General features: G+C 37.0%; 1 pseudogene; it reads left to right on the top strand.

Annotated features, from left to right (window-relative positions):
• Nucleotides 1-3269: 3269 nt before the first annotated feature.
• On the top strand, nucleotides 3270-7839 carry LOC107958789 (protein argonaute 4A-like; annotated as a pseudogene).
• The last annotated feature ends 1466 nt before the right edge of the window (nucleotides 7840-9305 follow it).

Genomic DNA, 9305 nt, shown 5'->3' with positions numbered 1-9305 from the left:
CTCTAATTGAATTTGCATATAATAACTGTTATCAATCGAGTATCAAAATGACACCTTATGAGGCTTTGTATGGTCGTAAATGCCGTACGCCATTGTACTAGACTGAGCTTAGTGAAAATAAGATACATGGGGTTGATTTGATCAGAGAAACTAAACAAAAAGTGAAAGTGATTCGTGAAAGTTTAAAAGCAGCATCAGATCGTCAGAAATTTTATGCGGACTTGAAATGTAAAGATATAGAGTTTTAGATTGGAGACAAAGTCTTCTTGAAAGTCTCATCGTGGAAGAAAATACTCAGATTCGGTCGTAAAGGAAAATTGAGCCCGAGGTTTATTGGGCCGTATTAGGTTATAGAGCGTATCGGACCAGTTGTTTACAGATTATCGTTTCCACTTGAGTAAGAAAAGATCCACAATGTGCTTCATGTTTCGATGCTTTGAAGATATCGATCTGATCCTTCACATGTGATTAGTCCATCTGAGATTGAAATTCAATCTGATATGACCTACGAAGAAGAACCGATTCGCATCTTGACTCATGAGGTTAAAGAGTTGCAGACTAAGAAGATTCTGTTAGTTAAAGTATTGTGGCATAAGCATGGAGTTGAGGAAGCAACATGGGAGCCAGAGGATACAATGAGAGAACGTTATCCGAACCTATTCTCCGGTAAGATTTTTGGGGACGAAAATCCCTAGGGGGGGAGAGTTTTAACAGTCCGATTTAGATCCTAATTGGAACGGTGGTTTCAGGACCACGAATCCGAGTCAGAAAGCTATTTTAAAATTATTTTCTGTGTTTATTTTGTGTGAATTTATATCTGTGAAATTTTTACTATAGACACTCAATTTTGCCCGAGCCCAGAAATAAGTCCAAAAATAAAAATAATAAACCCCAAAAAAAACGAAGTCCAAGTTCAGTCCAGAATTACAAATATAATTTGGCCCAATCGGAATGGCCCATTACTTGAATAGATTTAAGGTCCATCTACAAGTTTGACTCATATGGAAATGTAATCTTCAATGATATGCAATCTTAGATGTGATATGCAATCTTAGATATGATACAATCTTAGATATGATTGCAATCTTAGCTATGATACAATCTTAGATATGATTGCAATCTTAAATATGATACAATCTTAGATATGATTGCAATCTTAGATATGATACAATCTTAGATATGATTGCAATCTTAGATATGATATACAATCTTAGAAGATATGATTTTGTAATCTTGGAGATTTAATTTGTAGATATCCTTTAATCTTAACCGTTGATGTAATTGATCTGTACCGTTGGATTTGGGGAGGCTCAACTATAAATAGAGGCCTCTCCCTTCATTGTAAACACACTTGAGTTTTGGGGAAGCAATAAGAATTCTTAAGAGCATTCACTCAAATTTCTCTCCCTCTTGCGTTCTTATTTTCTACGGTTTGTTCTTATTTATTCTTTGTTCATTTTCGTTTTCAACCTTTTTTTTATTTTGATTTAATCCCTATTTCCTTGATTTTTAATTCTCTTTTATATTTTATTTGTTTAATAATTTTAGTATTATATCAAACTATTTTTTTATTAAATTCTATATTATTCATTGTTTTAAAAAATATATTTCATTTAATTGAAAAAGTTTTTCTTAAATAAGGCAATGTTTGGTGTTTAGAAATTCGGGAAATAGTGCCCTAACATACTGGGTTGCGATTTTTCGTTTGACTAAATAACCAAATATCCTTTTAATAAATTTTCAAAATCATGAGATAATTTTAGTTACGAGGATTTAAAACATCGTGTCCTAACATGCTGGATGTGATGTTTGTATACTTTCGGACCAAAGGAATCTCAAGTTTCAACTTTAAATTGTTCAAGTTTTAAAATCTTTTCAAATTTTCTGACATTAAGACAAAAAATTATTCAATTTGGTACCAATTTTGGGCGTTACGAGGGTGCTAATCCTTCCTCGTACGTAACCGACTCCCGAACCTATTTTTCTCATAATTTCGTAGACCAAAATTAATGTTTTAAAACAAAACATTTTATAAGGTGATCCAATCACACCTAAAAAGATTGGTGGTGACTCCCGTTTTCATTTTTCAAAAAGTCGATCCCCGTTTTTCAAACCTCCCTTTAAAAAAAATGGTTAAAACAGCTTGGCGACTCACTGGGGACCTATAAGAGAGTCAAGCCGAATTGATTATTTTCTGTCTTAACGTCAGAAATTTGGAAAATTTTTAAAATATGTCATTTTTACATGTGTTAGTTGCATATGTTTGTTATTGTTTATGCACACATTGCATTTGCATGACCATTGTGGTCACACCCTTAAGTGGGAGTGAGAAACTATGCTTTCGTGAGGTTTTCACCTCCGCATGGCCATAGGGAAATGTGTCCCCCTGAACCGAACCTTGTCCATATGAGCCTATAATTAGTGAGGATCAAGGAATCTGCTGGTTCAGGTACCTTTACTTTAGAACCGAACTACATATAGTGGACTTTAAGTGCTTGCCCCAAGTAGTATGATGATGACCTTTAGTGCCTACCTTTATAAGTTCTTATTTATTATATTTTTTATATATATGTGACACTGACTTGTTTTTTCTTATTTTTCTATCATTGCATGTCATTTATCATTCAAAGGTGTTGATCCAAGGTTCGATTTCTGAGTTAGAAAGTTTTTTAATGGGGAACAAATATCTTAATAAAGTGGAGGACAACTTTTTCGTTTGTGCTTGGTCAGAGAAAACCCAGATAAAAAAAGGAAATAGTGTCATCGAAGGATACACATCAGAATTATAGGACTACACTCTCATTAGTGTGATGCAAAATAACCTGCAAGAGTTAAAGGAAATATGGGATTAATGGAGTAACGAAGCCAAGCAATTGTTCTACAACAGTTATGGGGAATTGCAATATTTGCTTGACATGAAGATAGATGAACAATTCAAGGTGAGCGTGGGGAGTACTATGGGACACTTCTACCATTACAGATGAAGATAGTCACCTCGTGGATTGTAGGGGTATAAGACATACAAAATTGAATTGGATGGAAAGAATTTTGCTTATGATGGTAGAAAAGCTCACTTACTATAGGACCGCTACCAAACAACAAGCTGGAATTTACTGTGGTACTTTAGGATGTTGTACCTATCAGAAATAATGGAAATGCAAGACCTAATGGCTGGGACAGCCCAAATGAGCATAAAAGAAAGAGATTAAAGAAGATCGTATTGTTTAAAGACTTTTAAAGTGAAGATTAGCTATGCTGTGAAGATACCCATGCAAGCAATTCAAAATGTTCTGTGGGAGGCAAAATTTGAAGAATCTAAAGAAGCACTGAGGATGTTTGATATCATTTTAAGGCAGTATGCTGCGGAGCTGGAATGCCTGCTTGTTCGCCAATCTTTCTTTCAAGGTAATCAGAGCAACTTCACAGACATTGGAGAAGGTGTCTTTGGCTGTAGAGCTTACTTCATAGGTGAAGCCGTAATTCAAATTCAAAAGATAACTGATCATTTACAGGTACTGGTAGAAAGGGCAAGCACATTGAGCACCAATATGAGCTACAGTTCAGATAGAGGTCGAGAGTTAGCTTTGTAATTAGATAGGGTTAAGACTCTGGGCCTACGAGCGAAAGCGTATTTGTAATTCGTTTTATGAAAAGATTTTTGTTCCTTAAATAACGTTTTCTAAAATGAAACTGAATTGAGATTGATACCTTTTTGTATTCATGCATTTGCATTACATTACATCAAAGAAAAGAAGGTGTTGATTCGAAATTCGATTCCTAAATAGAATAGTTTGTCATAAGGAAACAAATTTCTTGATAAAGTAGATTATAACGCGGTCGTCTGAATATAGTCCAAGTAAACACGATGAGAGAAAGCTGGTAGTCCACGGAGGAATACATGATGTAATTGCCAGAGGTTCAAGCCAACAAAGGTTATCCAAGAGCATGACGAGAGAAAGCCGAAAGTCCACGAATGAATACATGACTTGATTTAATTGCTAACGAAGATTATCCAAGAGCCGACACTTTTTGATGAGTATCATAGAGATAAACGAGCAAGAGATCGAGGCTCAGATTAAGCAGCAAGGAGCTAGCAAAGGCATCTTTTGGAGAATTTACAGGATTCGACCATGAAGAAAAGATCAGCGTTTACTTGGACTATGAAGGGCAAGATCGCATATGTAATCTATTTTCATGTAAAGAAATCTGTTTTCTAGAAAAGTTATTCTAATGGAATTGAATTCAACATCAACATCTCCTTTTCTTTTGCATTCATGCATTCGCATTGCATCACATCACATGCATTTAAATCCATAAAAAGACCCTAATTAGTTAAAGTTATTAAAAAGAGAAAGAAAAAGAGAGAGAGAGAAGAGGGTCACGGCTGAGTGAAAAAGAAGTTGAATGGGAATTAATGACGTTCCCTTACATATCCCTGACTTTTGTATCAAGAGGGATAGCTTACCCGAAAAAGGGGGTGTTTGGAAATGAAAATCATCAATGAGGAAGGGACTGAACAAAGAAACCTTGAGCGCATTCACCCTTACGAATCGAGAAGTTCTTTAAACAATTGGACTGTAGAAGAACTTCCTGTAAGTTTTAGGAATTTTACGGAGTAATATTCAGAACACTCTTATTGCTCTAAAGCCTAGGAGTAATGAGATTTCTTTTGAGAAGTGGGCTCATGTTCAGATATTTTTATTTTTAATAAAACATACTTTTATTATTTATCCGAGTAAATATTCTTTCATTCTAATTCTTTTGACCTTTGACATTCTTTATAAATTTTCATTTCATGTAAATAGTCATTCTTGAATTCATTTATTCCTTGTATATTCTTTTGTGTGCCTATCATAGATCCCTAAATATCAATGACACAAGCAACGATACTATAGATTCAGAGTTCCTTTTGAGTGCGATATGTGTTTAGAGGAATCTCAGTACTTTAAAGGTGACAGAAATTGTGACTTGTTTCTGAATTTGTTGAAAATGGTTTTTACCCCATGAAGTGGTGGTAGGAAATATAGCCTTAGAGGAAGGAAAGATTGTGAAATTGGAATTAGCTGAGGAGACAAGACAAGACCTTGTTGAGACTATTATGGGAATTCAAAAATGTGGTCCAAAAACGCATGCAAGAGGATTTGCAATTGCCAGAATAAACATGAGGTTTTGGCGCACTGTTGGTCCACCATGAAAAGGGATCACATCAGTTGTACAATGAACGCCAAATTTAAGGGAGTCAAGACTTATGGGGCATGTATGTTATGGGCTCGAGCTCGTTAAAAGTTTCAAGCTAACAATGACTCATCTTTGTGGACGTCAACTGCTCCATTAGGAGGGAGATAGCTTCATATGCCAATATTACAAAGTCAAAAGTCATCCATTTCAAAAAGAAAAGAAAAGAAAAGAAAAAGATTATATATAACTGCACAATGCCAAAAGTTTGCAGTCTTTCAAAGATAATGCGCCATACCACAGTACAACAAAGGTTACCAAAAGAAAAGAAAAAGAAAAAGAAAATTACAGAAGATGATCGAGACTGGTAAAAATTGGCATAAGAAACTACCGCCTACTCTCTATGCTTACGCTGGGGTAAACAACTTTAATTCCAGTTGTTTCAAAGGTTCCAACCATCATCCTTGGAATGGGTGCATTGTTTGGCTTTCCCAAGCAGTCTGATGTGCCGTTAATAGCTGCGATGGTTATCTCCAGGCGGTGGCCATTGATTTCTAGCTATGGGTCATCAGGCCGTACATAGTCTCTGAGCTTAAAAGGATAGATTCTTTCTTCAAAACCAGTTTCTGACAAAGTGGATGACGGTCTCATGAAGGAAGCTCTCTTAGACTTCTATACAAGTTCAGGGAAGAGGAAACCTGATCAAATCATTATTTTCAGGGATGGGGTTAGCGAGTCTCAATTCAATCAAGTTTTGATCAAGTTGTTGAGGCTTGCAAGTTCCTTGACGAGAAGCGAAACCCTAAAGATTATGGTTATTGTTGTACAAAAAACCATCATACCAAGTTTGTTCAGAATTGATCTCCTGACAATGTGCTACATGGTACTGTCATTGACAACAAAGTATGCCATCCAAAGAACAATGATTTTTACCTTGGTACCCATGCTGGAATGATTGGAATCACGAGGCAGACTTACTATCATGTTCTTTTAGACCAGGCTGGGTTTTTGGCTGATGATCTGCAATAGTTTGTTCATTCTCTATCCTATATGTATCAAAGGAGCACCACAGCCATATTTGTTGTGGCTCCTATTTGCTACGTTCATTTGGCAGCTTCACAGTTGGAGGCAATTTATGAAGATTAGGGCTGCTTCAGAAACATCATCGAGACATGGTGGGATGTATGCTCCGGGAGTAATCTCTGTACCTCAGCTTTCTAGGGTGAAGGATAAAGTCAGCAACTTCATTATTGTCTGCTGAGAATCATTGAACCATCTTTTTGTAGGGTTTGACACACAATAGCCAGGACTGCTGCTGGGGTAATCCCTTTCATGGGTTTATGAATCAAGATTTTTCCTCCAAGCTTTGATGGAGTCAAGAATTAAATACCTCTAGTAAACTTAACTTGAAAGTATTCATCCTAAGAAAACGTACCAAGAATGGATGACACAGACTTATGACGAAGAAGGTTCGTCCAAAAGGATTTCATAAAGGAAACCTTGTGCTGAAAGAGATCCTTCCCATGCAAAAGGATGCCGAATTGGGAAGGGACATATGTTAGGAAGAGGGCTTTCTCTAGAGGTGCACTGATTTTGACAAGAAATGGATAGGAAGAATTTATCTGATCTAGTGAATTCGGACTCGGTCAAGGAGTACTTTGTTTGAAGGAAGCCAAGGTGAAAACCTGCAAAGGGCAATTTGGGACTTCTATTTCAAAAGTAAAAAAAGAAAAAGAAAAATGGAGAGGCCAAGGTGAAAACCAGCAAAGGGCACCTTGAGACCAAATGGGTTTTGAGTTGAAAACCCAAAAGGGCAGCTCAAATTTGGAAAGTCATGCAGTGACCTTGCTATACCAGATTTGACGAGAAGTGAAGTATATAGAAGCATCAAAGAATTACTTTGGATCTTTTAAACACATGTTGAACTCAAGAAAGTCTTCATGGAGCTGGTGTATAGACGCTCAAGCGGCGATATCTGGGGCATCTGATTTCTGTCATATTTTCTATCTTTGGATTCTTTTTCTTCACAAAGATATGTTCTCAGGTTAATCTTTTTGCATTCCTTCCAATAATTTGTCCAAATCTAATTATCCTCAGGATCAATTTATTTGTCTCCCATTATTCATAAAGCATGTTGCATTGAAATAATGATAGATGAACTAAAATATCTTCACAAACGAAGTTTTGCATATTACTCTGGAAATTTCTAAATAATACAAGAAACTGAAACAAGACAATTGTTTAAGGAATTCTCATATGTATGGGTTGGAGATACTCGGGAGATTTTCTTCTTCAGTCCAAAAGGTGGTTGGACGTTTTAAGCAATATTGATCTTAAGAAAGGATCATTTTATAAACATCTTCAGTGGGTCGTAACATTTGGGGAATGTTAGGGTAGACCAAATTGTAGGAGAAGATTCGAGGCATACGAGCAGAGTATGATTGATATGTCGAGAAGAATGAGGTGGGAAGCTCGATAGATGAATGAGTGATGACGTCTGAAATAGGAGTTATTTTCATAAACATTTTGCATCATAATATGTCTAATTAGGAGCATTTGACTCATTTCGATCATGGCATCTTAATTATTTGGCATAAGCATAAATTCCAGGAAATCAATTCTATAGGTGGATTCCCTAGTGGACAATGTAGCAAGATTGATTGAAAATTACAAAATTCAGCGCCTTAATCCCCTAAGCAGTAGGGTAACAGGTTAAATTTGCAGATCTTATTCTCCCTAAGCAGTAATGGAGCAGATCGAAGACCCACCTTAATCCCCTAAGCAGTAAGGTAGCAGGTTAAATTTGCAGATCTTATTCTCCCTCAGCAGTAGTGGAGAAGATCGAAGACTCGTCTTAATCCCCTAAGCAGTAGGGTAAAAGGTTCGCAGATCTTATCTCCCTAAGCAGTAGCAGAGCAGATCGATGATGACTCGCATTAATCCCCTAAGCAGTAGGGTAACAGGTTAAATTTGCAGATCTTATTTCCCTAAGCGGTAGCGGAGCAAATCGAAGATGATGCACCTTAACCCCTAAGCAGTAGGGTAATAGACCAAGACATAGCTGATTTGGCTTTCACGTGTTTACGTTGAAGCAAGTCTAAGATGATTTGACATCTCTGTATTATCAAAGAACAAATCAAAGTTTGGCGTCTCCATATTCGACGGAGGGCAGACACATAGCAGATCTGGCCTTCAGATGTTTATACTGAAGCAAGATCCAAGATGGTTTGGCATCCTTGTGCTTACAAGGAACAAATCGAAGACATAGCTGATTTGGTTTTCACGTGTTTACGTTGAAGCAAGTCTAAGATGATTTGGCATCTCTGTATTGTCAGAGAACAAATTGAAGTTTGGCGTCTCCCTATTCGATGGAGGGCAGACACATAGCAGATCTGGCCTTCAGATGTTTATACTGAACCAAGATCCAAGATGGTTTGGCATCCTTGTGCTTACAAGGAACAAATCGAAGACATAGCTGATTTGGCTTTCACGTGTTTACGTTGAAGCAAGTCTAAGATGATTTGGCATCTCTGTATTGTCAGAGAACAAATCGAAGTTTGGCGTCTCCATATTCGATGGAGGGTAGACACATAGCAGATCTGGCCTTCAGATGTTTATACTGAAGGAAGATCCAAGATGGTTTGGCATCCTTGTGCTTACAAGGAACAAATCGAAGACATAGCTGATTTGGCTTTCACGTGTTTACGTTGAAGCAAGTCTAAGATGTTTGACATCTCTGTATTATCAAAGAACAAATCAAAGTTTGGCGTCTCCATATTCGACGGAGGGCAGACACATAGCAGATCTGGCCTTCAGATGTTTATACTGAAGCAAGATCCAAGATGGTTTGGCATCCTTGTGCTTACAAGGAAGAAATCGAAGACATAGCTGAATTGGCTTTCACGTGTTTACGTTGAAGCAAGTCTAAGATGATTTGGCATCTCTGTATTGTCAGAGAACAAATCGAAGTTTGGCATCTCCATATTCGACGGAGGACAGACATATAGCAGATCTAACCTTCAGATGATTAGACTGAAATAGATCCAAGATGGTTTGGTATCATTGTGCTTACAAGGAGAAAATCGAAGACATAGCTGATTTGGCTTTCGCGTGTTTACGCTGAAGCAAAT

This window comes from Gossypium hirsutum, chromosome A11 (assembly GCF_007990345.1).
Source record: "Gossypium hirsutum isolate 1008001.06 chromosome A11, Gossypium_hirsutum_v2.1, whole genome shotgun sequence".
In the NCBI taxonomy this organism is placed as follows: Eukaryota; Viridiplantae; Streptophyta; class Magnoliopsida; order Malvales; family Malvaceae; genus Gossypium; species Gossypium hirsutum.
Note: the sequence above shows the minus strand (reverse complement) of the source record. Positions and strands in the feature narration are given on the sequence as shown.